The sequence below is a fragment of the Ambystoma mexicanum genome, chromosome 5p (genome assembly GCF_040938575.1).
Source record: "Ambystoma mexicanum isolate Mex_15411 chromosome 5p, UKY_AmexF1_1, whole genome shotgun sequence".
Taxonomy (NCBI): domain Eukaryota; kingdom Metazoa; phylum Chordata; class Amphibia; order Caudata; family Ambystomatidae; genus Ambystoma; species Ambystoma mexicanum.
The window spans coordinates 461,104,096-461,122,109 of record NC_090930.1 but is presented as its reverse complement, the minus strand read 5'-3'; the positions used below and the strand labels follow the sequence as shown (position 1 = coordinate 461,122,109).

Genomic DNA, 18,014 nt, shown 5'->3' with positions numbered 1-18,014 from the left:
ACTGTAATTTCCTCTCCAGGCACACTGCCACTTCACCCAGACACACACTGTCAGTTTGCCCCACACACTGCCAATCCCCTAGATACTGCCACTTCCCCCAGAATCACGTCTACTTCGTCCAGTACACTGTCACTTCTCCACCCACACAAAGCACAAACTGTAATTTTCCTCACACACACACTGCTGCTCACCTGCACTCTGCCACTCCCACTACATACTCTGCAACTCCCCCACCACACATCGTCTCCCAAACTCACCACACACACAAACAGCCACTCGCATACACAACTACCCACACTGTACCAAGTGCACATGCCCCCCGAAACAATGGCTTCACACACAGACAAAGACACACACCTCCTCACACGCCCACAAACTGCACTACTAGAGCCCACACATACTTCCCCCATACACACTGCCCCAACACACACACAGCCTCCCACATTGCCCCACACAACCTAACCACACACATTGCTCGCCACACACACTGCTCCAAACACACACTTCCCCACACCTATTGCCTAATGACACTGCCCCACACACATAGACACTGACCCATAAATTTGCACTCTGTCTGCCTACAGACAGTCTACCCACCACAAACACTGCCATGTACCCCACAAACACTGCACCCTCCCCTGCTTGTACTGCCCCTTCCCCATCACGCACACTATCACGTCTCCTCCACACACAATGCCACTTCCCCACAGACACACTGCTAATCCCCCACAAACCGCCACTTTTCCACCACACAATGTCAGTTTCTCTCACAGTCAGTTTCCCCCACACACACTGCCACTCCCGCCACCCACTGCCACTCCCACTCCCCACACAAACTGTCTCTCCCCACATACACACGCACGCACACTGCCACTCCCACCACACACACACACTGTCATTCCCCCTACACACACTGCCATTCCCCCCACACACACTGCCACTTCCCTGACACACACGCTGCCACTCCCCCAACACACAAAGCCACTCCCCCAAACACAGACACTCCCCCAACAGACACGGCTACCTCCCAAAACACACTGCCGCTCCACCCACACACATCAGACACACACACACACACGCTGTCCCATAAACGTATACTCTGCTTGCCTACAGACCTTTTGCCCACCACAAACACTGGCAGATCCCCTACATAGGGGATCCCCCAACACACACACACAGCCATTTCCCTTCTACACACTCACTGCCACTTCACCCAGACACACTGCTACTCCCCCTCAATGTCACATCCCCACATCCACAATGCCACTTCCCCAACACATACACTGCCACTCCGCTACCCTGGCACTCCCCTACACACACACGTGCACACACACATTCAAACTTAAACTGACACTTCCCCAAACACAGCCACTCTAACCACACACACTTAAAATCTCCCCATACACTGCCCCTCTCCACACACACTGCCACTTCCCCACACATTCTGCCACTCCCCCACCACACCCTGCCACCCACACTCATCACACTGCCACACACGTGCACGCACTGCCACTCACACACATTACGCACACACCTTCCACACACCCACTTTCCCTACAGCACATGCTGACCCCCCACACACAGCCTACACACCCAAGCACAGTGCCCCATGCACACACTGCTCAACACACATACACTGACCCACAAATGCACTCACACACTCTTACACAAGCACACTGTACCCAAACACTCACATATACATACACACACTCTCCTCACATCCACTTCCCCACTCACACTGTCTACACTCAAACCCTATACACTCACTGACCTTACAGACTAACACTGCCACCACACAATGCATCCCCAAACGTACTGTTCAAAACTCACTTTACACTCACACTCATTGCCTCCCACACACACTGCCACTCACTCACAATCTGAACACACACTGAACACATCACACAAACATCCCCTGTGCACACACACACACACCTCCCCATAACTAGGTGCACTGTTCACTGTCTCCCCACAGACACATTAACAGACAAACACACTCCACCCCCACACAAAAACACTGCACTCCACTCACTTCCTAACATATGTTCTGCCCTCCACTCACACCCTCCACATATTCCTCCCTACATACACATTTGCTACACACACCTGCACAGACAAATGCAGGCAGTGCCCACACACACACACACACACACACACTGCATACATAGATACCCCTTTCACACACATACAAACACCCCCAACACACAATAATGTTGCGAGTACCTGGATATTTCATGGCAATTCATGCACGTACTTGTAAATATGTGCCAATACATGCCAAAAGGCGCAAGTAGCTGAACATATGACGTTATTAGCTCCCTGGTCCCTTAGCGGCTCCCGCTAAGGATGGCTGGTTTTACCAACCAGCCTTAGTGGGACCCGCTAAGGGACCTCGGAATGCGGCGGTAAGGGGTTAACGGCACGGGCATCCTTACCGGTGCCGTGAACCCCTTAACCCTGCACTCGTAATGAGGCCCAATGGCTGCTAAAAATAAAATCACATTGACAAGACTTCCCTTTTCCTTCTACACGTTACAATAGAGGCTTCTAAGAGCATCACACAATTCACCATTTGAATATGAGTGATATCAGGGGGATCACTACTCACATGTAGGCCATGTCAATTCTTTTGAGCTTCTGGGAAAGAGCTTAGTAGCTTACTCTTTACAGCTCTCATGTGTAACTGGGTAAAGTGGCCCACTAGACAGTATTCAGGTCAGAATATCTTCACCCACAAAAGATTATTCTGAAGTGTTTGAGTTTCAACAATGACATCAAGTACATTTGTCTTTTGTATATCTGTTGTGTTATAAAGTGATGCATACATACTTTATAGGAATTAATAAAATACAAATACATGTCAGAATGGCACTGCTTGTACAACGTTGTGTGTGTGCTACTACAGAATGCTTGTGAAACAGATTATTGGCTTGAACACAGATTTGGCACTAAAAAGGAAGCATTGCACCTTCAGGTCAATATTACATTTTTGTTCCAGATTCATTTGATTTATGACACAGGTTCTAAAAGAAAATGTAGGATGATCTTCAAACGATCCTTCGCAGTGCCATTAAACAGGATCTTGCTCCAGAACCCTGCTTAATGAGACCAGTACATGCTTTGTGTTGTTTCCACTACTATTTTCTGCCACTGTTGCATTTCAACACCAGCAAAGGTGTAGCCTTGGTTGTGTAAAACGTCATACTATGATACTGATACTGTTTGTGTGTATTGTAAAATGTTTACTATTTACCATTGGAAGAGTCATTCCTGAATAATAAATTCATAGGTTAGGATCCATATTGAAATCAAATTTGAATCACTATATGATCAGTATCTTTGGAACAACAATTAATGTTGCTGGAAGAAGAAACAGCAATTCATGAAATGTACAATGTGACATAAATACATATTGAATGAATAAAGACCTGTTTGAAGAGAGTTAATAGATTTCCATTAAGTGTATTTTTCAGAGCGCTGTATTCTCTTCTCCTGCACTTGAACAGCATTTGTGGACAGCTGGCCATCTACCACAGTTTTCTTTGTATATATTGATGATCTGTCAAAGGTTAAGGCCGTTGGATGGCAGCATTGTTTAAAGTGCTGCGAAGTAGCAGAATAATGTGGAGGGAAAACACAACGCAAAAATAAAAACAGGAAATAAAGTATGAGGTGCTCTGGGGCCCTGCATGCTTTGTTCATAGGGTCGTATGGAAACAATTGTAACACTAAAATGTGCACCTCGAATCTTTTGGAAACATTTGGGAAGTACATTTCTACTATATTTTAATAACTTTTCCAGGATCTTAAATTAGTCACCCCATTATTGCTTTGCATAGTTTTTCTTTCTTTATTAGGTGCTGGTTTCATCCTTGGGTTGGCCAAATCACAGAAAGAAAAGACTGATAGACGAGAAGTGTTGATTTATGTCTTTGTTGTAAGCAAGCCTATTCAAATGTGTATAGTTTTGCATTCATCCATTGTGTAAACATACTTAATAAATGTCTCCAATTATACACATTTGTAAAAATGGTGTTGCATTTAAAAAGAGAATCCATGATTGTGTGTCCTTATAACCTGGAAACTTTCAGGGGAAAAAAGACAGAAAATCACTGGTGTTTCTTATGGCCATGATTAAGCTTTCTAGAGCCGTCCTAGGGTCCGTACAGGGGGTCACGGGCCTTAAAGACCATGGGCCTCATTACGAGTTGGGCGGTAAGGGTTAACGGTCACCGGTAATGATGCCAGTGCCTATAAACCCTTACTGCCTTATTCCGAGGTCCCTTAGCGGGTCCCAGCAGGAACGCAATTTGCGGGCTCGTTATTAGCACCTTCCCCATTCCCATTGAGCCCTAAGGGGGCTCAAATGGGAATGGGGAATGGTTAACTGAATGGGGATTTACCGGGTCCGTATAGGTCGGAATGTCCCAGTAAGTCCACATTCACCCAGACCCGGGTTTGGAGGCAGCCATGGCGCTAGTAGCGCCATGGCTACCTCCAAACTCGTAATGACCCCCCCATGTCAAAAGCCAGAGAGCACTAAGGGCGTTTAGTGAGATTTATGGGCCTATAACTCTCAGTACGGCCTGAAGCAGGGTTCTATAAAGCAATTATGAGCTGTGTTTGTTGAAGAGGAGAGTTGGATTAAAATAATAAGGCAATCTGACTGTGGTGGCTGCTTTGGAATTGACTGGTTTTGCGAGTGGGCATGCAGAAATGTGCAGAGGGAGCGATGGGGCTTGCTAAACTGGCACAGGTGTGCCCCAGCAAAGAAACAGAGTGGCGATCCAATAGGGTTAAGGGTAGAGCCAAGACCTGGCCGCGTCAGCGTGGAGTGGCCCGGCGAACATGGAATGCTGGCTGCGGGCAGAGCCATACACCTCGGTTTGTGGTAAGGAGCTAGCGGAGAGCGAGTCTTCGATGCAGTGTGCCTGGACCTTGTCTTTCAGGTATGGCCTGGGCAAGGAGGGGAGCAAAGATCCTGTGATGATAGCGAATGCCAAGCTAAGAGTCCTACCCATGACAGACCCTAGGGGAGTCACACAGACCCCCTCATTTGCTAATTTCTGGGCCATCTATCAGATATCTGAGCCATACCAGCTCGTAGAGCAAATACATTGGAGGAAAGGGGTTGGGTGCCACAACACTCCCCTGGATTGTAAGGATCATAATAGGAGTTTTCCCCCCAATTTATTGTACTCATTGATTTCAGAAGGGTAAATGGCTGAGTCGTCCCTGCTGCCATTTGAATATATGATCTACAGGTTTCCCATGGACAGCAGGTCTACAGTCTACAAAGCTGCCTTACCAGTAACAGGAGGAGACGATTTATTGATTTGTACTATGTAAATATAACCGTCCTTCCTATTTTTCTTCCTAAGTCTTACCAAAGAATATTATATAGATATAGCTCTAAAGAACCTTTAAAGATTTGTATTGACCTAAAAGAAATATGAAGAATCAAATGCATGCCTCTTTATTCCTTCTCAGACTACTTGTGGTAATCTAAACATATTGTTTCAGAATAAGATCACACTATCAAAGCTGACTAGTAGCTTTACAGCACTGGTTGATTGTAATGCTGTATTAGCCTCTGAGGGCTATCTGCCTTCAAATAGCTTTGTGTTGAATGCATTATGCCCAGTTTCTCTTAATGAAATACAAAACACTCTCATAAAGGCAAGCCACACGCCATTCTGACACTCATAGAAACCTGTAACACCCTATGGTTGTGAAAAAACTCCCATCTCATGTTGAACCAGATTTCCTGCAGACTCTGGCAACCTGAGTCATATTTATCTTCTCCCGTAAAAATCGTACAATTCTTCACTGTGGCCCAGATACACGATTTTCAGGAATCACAGGGGATTTTAGATTTTCAACAAGCTGGTTTTAGGCCACCCCAAAATACTGGGGATTTATCCAGAGTGTGTAACACAAGACGAATAATGAACCACAAAAATATAGGGGCCCTGATCCTATTGGATCTTTTGGCCGTCTTTAACATCTTTGACTACTCTCTTCTACTTGTCAAACTGGATAAACATTGTCAGTGATCAGGCATTACAATTATTCAAACCCTATTTAGCAAATAAAAACAGCTAATATCTAGCCCCCTTTACTCTTCTACCCCTCAAACATACACTGAACCATCCGCAGGGCTCATCACTCCCTTCACTTCTCTGTACTTTGAACCTTCAATCCTTTGCACTTCTTTTGAGAAAACAGGACATGCATTTTTACTGCTATGCAGATGACACCCAGGTCCTCCTCTATCTAGAGAGAGACATGATAGAGGTCTCTGATTGTTTTACTAAATGCCTGGTCAAAGTATGCAGCTTGGTAGACTAATATAGAATTAAGTTTAATCCTACTAAAAGAGAGATTCTTCTCTGAGGGAACAGCACAACACTTTAGAGCAAGTCCCTTTGCCTGACTACTCTGGACCATTGTTCGCTACCAGTGAGAGATATTAATTGATGATCAACTGTCTGTATGTACCCATCTTGGGACAATAACTAAATCGTTTTATTTTCAGATCTAATTTCTAAGGCAGATTCTGAATGCTTTTGCCTTCTCTTATGGAAGGTGAAGTGGGGGCCTGTGGTTTCCATTTCTCAAAGAGCTTGTTCAGAGGAGCCCAGTGTTTCTCCTTTCTTTAACCCTTGACACTCTGCTTATGATAATGGGTGGGGGCCCTACACTGCCCCCTCACATCATCTGTCAATGTCCATATCAATGTTGTATCTTTTGGAGCTACTGTGTGTGATTGTCTGAGTGTTATTACCCTGGTGTGCTCTACTGTCATTTTGTTCTCTCTCTACAAATGATCACCCCTGAGGTTTTGCTTCCTGGGGTTCCACTGTGATTTGACTTCCTTATGTCCAATGCAATTAGTACCTTACCATGTTGTTGCTCTCTGATGACTAATTTAATTTGCGTGACTTGTTTCTAGATCATGCAACTTGACTTCACAACATGCTAATTTGTCCCTAGGGACACCACCAGCAGCCTTCCCTCTCTCAATTATCTACTATTAACTTCACTCAGGAACGATGGTGATCTACTGTCTAGCTGTTCCTGAGCCCTGCATGCACCCTATATCTTCCACTCCTCCTCTTACTCTCCCCACACTTGTAAAGGACCAGTCACTCCACACTGCCCACTAACAGGGATACCAGCCCACTCAATGATACCGAAAGGACATATCCTCACAAGTACCTTACTCAAACACCGTCACTACCAAGACTTCACTCAAGGGGCACTCTTAGGAGGCGCTACCATCTAGACATCACTCAGGGGGCACCCTTGAGAGACGTCACTGTGGCCACACCGAATGGGTGCTCCCAGTTGTCCACCAGGCCTTCCTAAAACCTCTATGTACTAACATTCTCAACCTCTAAACTCCAATAGACTACACAAACAGACCAACTAAGTCATCCACACATGGCAACTCAATAGTATTTATTTGTTTTTAGTACATTTATAAGGGGTCCCCTATTAATGACAATCACTTTGAAGGCTAGGATAACCCTACCAACAGACATGAATAGAATGCTACACCTCTACAATTAGCTTACACATCACAGTCCCAGGCAATGCAGCCTAGCACCATGGGCATGCAAGGCGCCCCTCTGCGCTTCCATCACATCACACATACAGAGTTACCTGCACTCAGAGCTAAGGGTACTTCTTATCTCTGCATCAACAGAACAGCAAAGCTATCTTCTATTTCCCTCTCTATCCACTAACCTAACCTGTTTCCTTCTCTTTCAGATCCATTCCTGGAGAGCATGAAAAGGGCAGTGGTCTTCGGTATCAAATCCATAATCTTAACATACCATATTATAATGATATTTACCTATGACTTCATAGGCAGGACGTTAGACAACTTCACTACATGCAGATTGCCAGAGCAACTCTAGTAAAGGGTCTAAATAGGAAGGATCGTGTGCCTCCTAACATCAGAACTCTACATTGGCTGCTATTGGAGAGAAGGATCGGATTTAACTTCACGTGTATGACCTATAGTGCTCTGAAGGGCGTGGGTACCTGGTTCCTTCAACAACAAAAACCATGCCCCTACATTCCTAAAAGGTCTCTCGGATCTTCTGACTGTAAACTCCTTTTGATGCCAAGTTTAAAAAAAGGAGACTATGGGGGTCATTATGAGGTAGGAGGTAAACTTGCCGCTATTCGCGGCATTGCTACCCCCTTACCGGGTACCGGGTCCGGGTTCCTTGAATGAGGAATTACCGGGCCATTCTGACCTTGGAGGGCCCAGTAATTCCTCATTCAAGGAACCCATCCCCATTCGAGCCCCCATAGGGCTCAATGGGAATGGGGAGGGTGCTAACAACGGGCCCATTAATAATGGGCCCGTTGTTAGCACCCTGGTCTGCTCGCGGGACCCGCTAAGGATTCCTGTTTTTACCAGGCAGCCTTAGCGGGTCCCGCAAGCAGAACTCGCAATGAGGCGGTAAGGAGTTGACGGCTCTGGCACTGGCACCTTTACTGGCGCTGTTAACCCCTTACCGCCTACCTTGTAATGACCCCCTATGGGTGGAAGAACATTTGCGGTACATATGATTTGATTATAGAGCAACACCTGGACAGTTTCCATAAAATCCCTGAATATATTAGTTTCGAAAACTCGGCCCCAATCTCACAAGCCATTTTTTTTTACATGTATGAGCATTGGATTTTTTTCCCAACCCCCAGTGATGTGATATATGCTCAAGGGCCTCTCGATGTTTGGTTAGACCTGGGTTGCCCCATACCCGTAACGGATAATACATGGGTCTAATCCCTGTCTCTTCATTAATGAAGCCCAAATCGCTCTCCATTCATTCTACTACACTTAGGGTGCTTTGTTGCAGTAAGAAAGTGCTTTTGAGAAACTTACTTTCAATTACAGACAGGGCAAGAGGGTTTACATACTCCAAATTTCTGATCCATACAGGTCTGATGCCTTCGCCTGTGCCTGATAGATTTCAACAACTGGTTTGGTGGCGCTCCCACCATGCTTTCAGGGCACTAGTATTCTTCTCCAACTGACCTAAACCTTTAGCAGTTGGTTAGCGCAGTTTGGGCCACTTGCAAAGTGTATACCCAAGTAGTCATACTAAGGCACTTGCTCGAGCATTGTGACCCCTCATACTTAAGTTCAGGGCTTTGCATTTAGAATTTCTTGGACTAAAGACCATACACTTGGTCTTACTGACATTAATCTCTAGTCACATCTCATCGCACTATTTTGCAAAACAAGAAAAAGCCACACGCAGCACTGAGGGAGTCGTAGCCAACAACAGTGCATATTCCTCAAAGAAGAGGGCAAAAATTCAATCATTCCCCAGAATTGGAGGGTCTGAGCTGATCGTGAGAAGTTGGTAAAGAATTTAATTCATATATATGCAAAATAGAAAGGGGCCAAGACACAACCTTGTCGTCCCCCTCACTTGCCACCGCCAAAGGCTTTGTCACGTCCCCCGCCAAACTCTAGCAGACCACTGCCATGTTGTTAGTGTAAAAGAGCTGTATCGGATTTAACAGGTTTTCTGAAATATATTTAGCCCGGAATGCCTCCTACACTAAGGCTCTTGGAACGCTGTTGAATGCTGTCTTCAAATCGACAAAGTCTGCATACAGCTTTGTCTGTTAGGTGCTCTTGTATAATCAAGTACAGTCCAATGCTCTGGTCTATGGTGTTCATGCCGGCTTAAAAGCCTGCTTGCAAGTGATTTAGCGGACTTGTGGTCTCAACCCAAGACTGGAGCTGCTTCAAGACTGCCTTGGCAAATATTTTGCCTAACGCATCCAAAAGGGAAATTGGGCAGTAGTTGGTAGGTGCCGGCCTTTCTCCTTTTTTGAAGATTGAAACTATCTCAACACTATTTCAAGTCTCAGGGATTCTATTCATGGCCAAGATAGCATTAAAGACATGTTAAAACTGGGGCCCATATCGTAGGCTTGCTCTTGAAGAGATCAACTGGGATTTTGTCTGGGTCGGCAGATTTTCCTTCTACCTGTGACCTGATCACCTCGTCCACCTCATCACAGTGAATCCTAGGTGCATACTCCCACTGTTATCACATGTACCTAAGTTGAGGACAGGTACCAACTCATCTTTCCTGGTACCACGCAAGGACTGGTACAAGGCTCAAAATCCTTATGTCACATGTCAGGGGTAATGCATGCTTGGTGAGTCACATCCCCCTTTAATTCCTTCTCAGTGACAGATTTCCAGAACTTAGCCGAGTCTCCTTCCTTGACAGACTCCAACATGTAGCCCCATTTGACAGTGATATACACCCATTTCTTGGTTACTGCTACCCAGGTACTCCATATTCACTTTCTTAGTATTTTTTAAATAGTCGATCAGCTTGTGTTAGCAGCTCTACCTGTCAAACCAAATTTCTGCCTTTTTTGCCCCATTATGAACAAGGGATTTTGGAGCAGTGACAAAAGGCTGAATGTGCTCAATCAACTTTACAAATTCTGATAGCACCTCTGAATCAGTGGTTTTCTGGGTGGATACTAGCTCATTGTGCGCCAGAAATATACCATATATACCGGGAATCATATCTTTCTAAATCAATGATGCCTATGTCACTGAGTGGCGGGCATGTCCCGTAACTATAATATCAGAAGTGTTTGTGCTATGCATGATATTAGATGTACCATTGTTCTTAAGGAGGATCATTATGGGTTTGTGATTGCTTTCAAAGTGATCAATCACTTGGAAGCTAGCCACTTGATGCCAATCTCACGCTAGTACCAGGGCATAATCTATTCTCGATCTACCATTAGGTCCAGTAATAGTTATCATTGGCGGGCTGGTCAGTCGGGAGGTGTCCATTGCAAGCCCTCCACTCGAGGTTGTATAGAATACAGGTAGTGTCCACCGCAGTACAATGAGTTCTTACAGGAGAGCTTGTATTTACTTGTGGGATGTCCCAAGCCTTGTCCTGATCTTCCCATATGCTTTGAAGTCCCCTTAGAGACTCCAATTGGATATTGCAGTCCCCCGTAACAACAATCCCAAAATGTTCCTTGCCGCCCAGTTCCCATTTGTATACACTCTTGGACTGTGATGATGGCATTAGGAATTTCTCTATTTTTGGGCCTATTGTAGACATTAAACAACAGCATGAGGTAGTTGCCAGGCATGCTAATTTCCAGCTGCTGCAGCTCGGATGAGCCGGTGCTAACCTGCTTCACATCCCAATTAAGGGAAACTTTTACTCATGTCACAAGCCCACCAGAGGGTCTCTCCCTTGGGCCCTTCTTGGCTTTGATATCAAATGACATATATCCCTGAATAGTCATCTCTTCCATGGCCCATGTTTCTTGGAGACAGATGATAATAAAATCCTCCATGGACATCACCCACTCGCTATTAGCAAGATGCTTGCTGACCCCTGCAATGTTCCAAGACATCAGTTTAAAGGGGGCACTCAAAATAGCAGCTAAGACTACAGCGATCAGTGGCAGTCAGTCCACAAAGCTTCATGTGCTACAAAGGGATGACCCTCAACACTCCCACCAGCTGGACTGTGTGTCGTCCTGGTTAGTGGTCTAGTTATTTGCCCTGTAGTTTGGCCTACCAGTACTGGGCATAAAGATGGAGGCCCAGCCACAGGAAGATTAACCCTGAGGGAGATATTAAAACCAGGGGGAAGATATGATCTAAGTTCAATTGGCAACAATCTCTGAACCAGCCGCTCTTCTGTAAGAAAGACCTAGATGTTGTCATCCCTGCTGTTAGATGGATTACATATTTTACAAATAGCAATGCCATCTTGGATCACAGAGACGCATCCCCTCGTGTGGCAAATCCAATGGATAACTTTATTAATAAGTGCCTCTTGGCCCTCATAACTCCCTCTTGCTTTTTTAGGACGTAGTTCATGACTACAAAGTGCTTCATCAACCCACTTCTATAGTCCCTACTAGTGGGATTAGGTCTTGAATACCCTTTAGCCCCACCAGAATTGGGGAGGTTATTCTGCCCTCCGTTGCGGGCAACTTGCATTAAGTGGGGTGTTCCATTTATTCAACTGGAGAGACTCCTTGTTCCACTAGGATCATTTTCTGCCTGCTTCCCTATCACTTCAATAATGGGTCCAGCCCATTTGGGCTGGTTATTTACATGGCTAAGCCCGGCGTTTAATGTTTCTATCCTGGTTATTATTAGGGTGTCCCTTTGTGGATCTCCGGCGTGCAGTACTCATGGCCTTTGCTACTTATATGGGGGTGCGAGTTTACACACAACCCATTTAGTTTTACTGTAAGCTGGCCCAGCGCCTCTAGAATTTTACTTACAGTCTCCTTCATGCTATGAGATATTCTGCCCTTCACCAGGTTTACTGGACCGTCGCTTCTCCCCACTAACATTCTTATTGCCTCCTTGCTTCCCACCTTCGTTTGGAACTATCCAATGTACTTAGGCTAGAATAACTACTTGAAGTTGGAATTGATGGTGAGACTGCCACTATGTCCTTCCCAATGTCATTTTCTGTAGGGACGAAATCAAAATTAATTGCCTCCGGGGACCTGGTGGGGCAAATACTGGGGGGTCGGCTAGCAACGTGTTCTATAATACATGGGAGCACCGAGCCAGCCAAACTAATTTTACCAACTGGTAGTAGATAATTTTCCCCCCTGCTTCCTGTCCCTCTTTCCTGCCTAGTACAAACCCATCCAGGGATTCCTTGTGTAACCCACCAGTTTTTCCATGCAATAGCCAACCAGCCGATGGCGGGGTCAATGGAGTAAGGATTATATCTAGCTATCTCCAGCCATCCTCCATCGGCCTCACCGCCACGCAATTTGATTTTTGCCCCCATTTTTCTACAGCCTCACTGTCGCCTTCAATGTCACTCAACAAATCCTTGATTACAGTGATCAACACTTCACTTCATCAATTCGTTGGAACATTTTAAAGAGTTTTGTCCACCCTTTCCCAAGGGAAGTATCAAATACACCCTTCCTTCTAGGAATCTCTCAAGAGGTGGCACGCAGTCCGCACAGTACATGTGCCCACCACTGGTAAAGCAGGTATGCCTAGGGACCCCCACAGCTAAAGAATATGGGAGGAACATAAAATGATCACTGTGGTTTAGTAGATGATAATGTGTTAAAATAGGCTATTAGGTACATTAAAAAAAGCATAAAATAGCAGCCAGTTTACAACCTTTCATGAATATACTAAAACACTTACAATATATAAAACACTTTGAAATATGTTGACACCCTAGTACACAATCAAAGCTCACACACTGTGCATCCAACATACATGAGCTTTATAACCATAAATGTGAAAATATGCTAAATGTGCAAACCTAAAAATGCACCCCACTTGAGCTGAAAAGTTCCCATGAGCATCACTGCCGCCCTCCTGCCCCAGGTGCAAAACACAAAACACTAAGTAGCACTAGGTAAATTCACAAATCTCATCATATAAATGTGCTGCTGGAGCAAGAGATGCCCGAGTGATTTGTGGTGCAAAATCCAACTCCCCTACCCCTCACACCTCCGAATCACCCAATCCCCAGACACCTTTTCCAGCCTACACGGGATGTAGGCTAATACCGTGCTAAGTGATAGGTGCTCTTAGGACCCGTTCAGGTCGAGGAACGCACACCTGGAGCACGAAACAATAAACACACTACAGGCACGCTGCAGTCACTAATTGGAGTGTCGTTTGGATTGTGCAACAGTAGCAGGCCCGAGTGAAGAATGCACATTTGGTTTATGGGGCACCCAGAGTCCGAATCCCCACCTCCGCTCCAGGGGCCTAAACAATCCTCGCTCCAGGTACATAAAGGTTCCAGGTCTGAAGAGCGCTACTGCTACAACCACAGAAGTTTCTTCACTGCCAATGGTGTGCGGGCTTGCCGAGAGCAGAGGCAAAATCATCTTTCTTGCTCCCGGGAACTAGGGCTTCTGGTCGCATTTGCCTTAGTGTTGCCACTGCTCCCATCCACCAAGCCAAGCTGCTCCTGTCAGACGTAATACCGAATTTACTAGTGACAGGATAAGAAGGGGCACATGCCTTCACGGCAAGCCACCAGCGGCGGCAACACTGTGCCCTTGACACGGTGGCTTCACCACTTCGGGCAAATGCAGGGGATTTTTAAGTCCAGGCGGCGTATCGACAGGGATAGAGATGGTGAACATCTTCACAGTTGACACACTAGCGGCGCCAAACACTGCGCCCTTGACACACCGCGGTCATATGCTATTGTTCATATATTTCAATATTCCGGTTGCTTTTAAGATGTAAACCTGAGGGATGGTGTTTGGTCCATAGTACATAGAACCTCCTATGATGACATGGAGATTAAAACCTTGTAAACCCATCTCATGCCCTCCCCCACTTTTGATATCCTATGATGCATATATTTCAGTGATATAAGGTTTGTTATCAATCAATTCACTTTTTGAGCTTGGATGAAATATGCTTGATGAAAGCACAGTGTTCTTGTAGGCTGTAGGCTTAGTGGTGTCAAAGTAGTGGGGATATGAGCAAGAAGAGAGGGCCACACACAAAAGGTCACACCAGTAGGATGCAGCCTTTTGTGCTGGAATCTGCGGTGTGACCTGTTCTGCGCGGCAGTTAGACATAGAACAGAACCAATCTCACCTTGATTTACTTTTGACTTTTACATTCCACTTTGGGAGTGTTTAGAATTGCATGCAGCAACATTTAAGTGCACATGTTGATGGTCCCCTGCATGCAATTACCATTTAACTTAAAATGACCCCCTTGGTTGTAGCACCTCTGCCATAATCGGAACATAACTATCATAGTCTAATAAGTGTAGCCATGTTGGGAATGCACGTTTACACCTACATTGCAATATGTTGTGTTCTTAGGGGACCTGGTGGTCTTGGTGTCTTTTACTGTGGCTGGGGGTCAGCCTTCTTGCTAGCACTGCATATGCTTGGTGTCTAGTGAAGATTCCAGTCAACAGGAACTCCACCACTATCCCCTTGCATTATTCTATGCATGTGAGATTTTTGCTCGTGTCTTATAATATTCCATTTCCCGACATTGCTGGTTGTTGTCTCTCTGCCCTCAAGACAAATCACATCCATTCATTTCCAGTGGATGCAAGTCAACTGGTGGAGTATATACAGAGGTGTTTGCCAAGATCACTTTTCCTCATGGTAGTGTGCTTAATCAGTGGTTCAGAGAGACATCTCTTTAGTCACAGGACATATCTCTGTACAGCGGACTGGAAAAGTGGTCCTAACTCTATACTCCAGATAAGTGAGATATGGTTGGTAAGGAGATGGTTTCCCAGTAATTCTATCAGATTTTGATTACTTTTTCCAAATATCCAAGATATAGCCACTTGTTTGTGCCCTCTTTGCCATGTGGGCAAAGTAAAATTGTCCTGGGATGTCCAGTAGGCTTGAATTAGTTCTGCATAGAAATATCCTGTGTCAACCAGAGACCAGACGTTTTGGACAGGGTTTTGGGCCACAGGGATCCTTGCACTGTCTTGGAGAGTGTGACCTTTGGAGATTGTGACCTGCATATTTTAGGCTAGGTGATTTTACCCATTTCAGTTCAACACAGCCAGTCAATTGCAACACTCTCATCACAATGGCAATGTGCCTTTCAGCGATTTCCCCACCTTCATTCCCTACTTTCCTGGTGATGCACTTGCAGCTAAGCTTGGTCAGCTGGGACAGTTTACTTATGTTTTACAGATAACAGTGAGTATATTCACTCACTGCATTAACCTTGAATGACAATACTGTATCCCACCTTTTTTCAGGTAATGTACCTAATCCAAGGGTTCGTCAATAATGACCAGTCAAATGAGAGGCATTCAGTTGAGCCGCTAGGCCAATTTGGTCATATTGACATTGAACATGATGAGAGGGTGTACAGGCAGGTCCTTAATGAGCACCACTCTGCCTATCCAGACTGTGAATGATCAACACTTTCCCAAGTTCTTGAGTTCATCATGTAAGATGCTGACTAAACTTAAAGAAGAGGAAGCAGAGACCAGGAATTAAAGCTTGATGGAGCCTATGTCTCTAAAGGTTTCAGCAGCTTTTTGGGTTTTCATGTACTTGGTGGTCAACGATAGTGTTCCATTAATGTCTAGTAATATTATTGTTCAAGTTACCTGGTTTGGCCATTTCAGAGATTTGTACCAAGGAGGAGGAGTCAAGAGATAAGGGAGTTCTGAATCTAGCTATGCAGTTGGAGCTTAGAATCCTAGCAATCATGTTTTGTGAAGGGCTTCAGGCTCAGACTGAAAGAGGGGAAGGCAGCAGGCAATGATGGGAACCCAGCGGCTTCTTAAGGACAATGTAGAGGTATGGGTATTTTCAAATATTTTAATGCATTGATTTACTCTTGATTTATTTTCTCATCTTGGAGGGCTGCTGAGATCAGATCGTCCCAGTTTATAAGAAGGGTCCTTGGAATTATCCGGGAAATTACAAGCCACCTTGTTGCTAGATGCTAGTATTCCCAGAGCCATCACTCAAATGTAAGAGTTGTTTATGCATCTGAAGTATGGCCCGTTCTGTACTTTCGCTACTACTAAATCTGGATTCTACCTCTGTTTGGAGCATATATTATCCAGATCTCACTCTAGCAAGATTGAGTAGCATTTTTACTGTACTCGCCCCTGCGGGTGACATCCCTTCTTAAATCGTTGTTTGCACTCATTGCACTGCCTATAGCTTCATTCTAGGTGGCAGCAGTGCTCCATGTAAATCACTGTTACCGGAAGTCAGTCTCTGGCAATCTGCCCTCCAGAACTATTGGTGAGGGCGGCCATTGGTTTGCACTCTGGGGCTGCTCTCAAGAGGAGGCCTGCTTTGGGTCTGCTTGTCCCAAGAAGGAACCACAGAGCAGCGCTCCCTGGGACCTCTAGGTAGTTAGCACTAAAACATATCCATGGGCCTAGAACTTGTATGGTACAATAAAGATCTTATGTTACACCTGTAAGTATGTCTAAATAGTCAACATCAGTGCTCCAATATCAACATTAAAAGTTGATGGATTCCGTTTTTGGCTAGGCGATGTAGGCATGTACAGAATTAAGTAGAGTTTATATATACATCCAAACACAAACTCACACTGTAACCCTATCCTGGGCTCTGGTAATGCTCCATTGTGTGCGAGATCCTGTATACTAACCCTAACCGTTTAAAGCGTGAACTGCTTTTGACAACTCTAACCCTTTCTGTAACCCACTTTTATTATTACCCTCAAATTGGCCTCAGTTTATGGAGCTTTACATGTGGGACCGTGCCCTGCGATCTCTAGGACAATTGGTTACAATGCTTCCAGTAGGAGGACAATTTTGAATAGACACATTGACAGCACAAGTGTAGTTTCTTAATGGCTCCCCATGTATTTTTAAAATAAAAAAAAATTATGCCACTTAGTTTATGGATAAAGGGACATTTTCTTAGGTACATTAGATAAAGTAATTTACCCGTCCTGGGTACCTAGGAGAATTGTATACACTTTTTTCAACGCTTGTTATTCCAAATAGTCCTGATCTTGTCTACTACTCCATCAACTAACGGTTTTGTGAACAAAGTATACATGCGAGATGGGGGGGGGTTTGTGTTGGGACATTTGGATTTGCTTATGTTGTTAACAATAAACAACAATGACTTGTTTTAAAATGTGTGATATCCGGCCACTGCTCAGCAGAACATTGAGGATGAGCAGCAGGTAGTCCACCACCATTGTCCTTTGTTCTCTGCGTGGCTTTCCATGGGAGAAGGGGATGCACCAGCAGGGAATCTGAATCGCCTTTCTAAGCTCTAGCTTAATGCTCTTCCTTCAGCATCTCTTTAACCCGTGTCATACCTTGCAGGAGAGCAACATATTATACTGCAGGCACATGGGCCCAATTCGAGAGATTTTAGTCTGCTTTCTGATTTTATTATCTTTTTTGGAAAACTGTTTTCTAGGAAAATGCATAAACTCATCAAAGTGGACTACTCGTGCCTACATCTGGCCACAT

General features: G+C 45.0%; 1 protein-coding gene across 1 annotated transcript in view; it reads right to left on the bottom strand.

The window, feature by feature from the left end:
• The window catches only part of LOC138481019 (sodium- and chloride-dependent neutral and basic amino acid transporter B(0+)-like), a 753,261-nt gene that overhangs the window by 299,506 nt on the left and 435,741 nt on the right, over window positions 1-18,014 (bottom strand). The window lies entirely within an intron of this gene.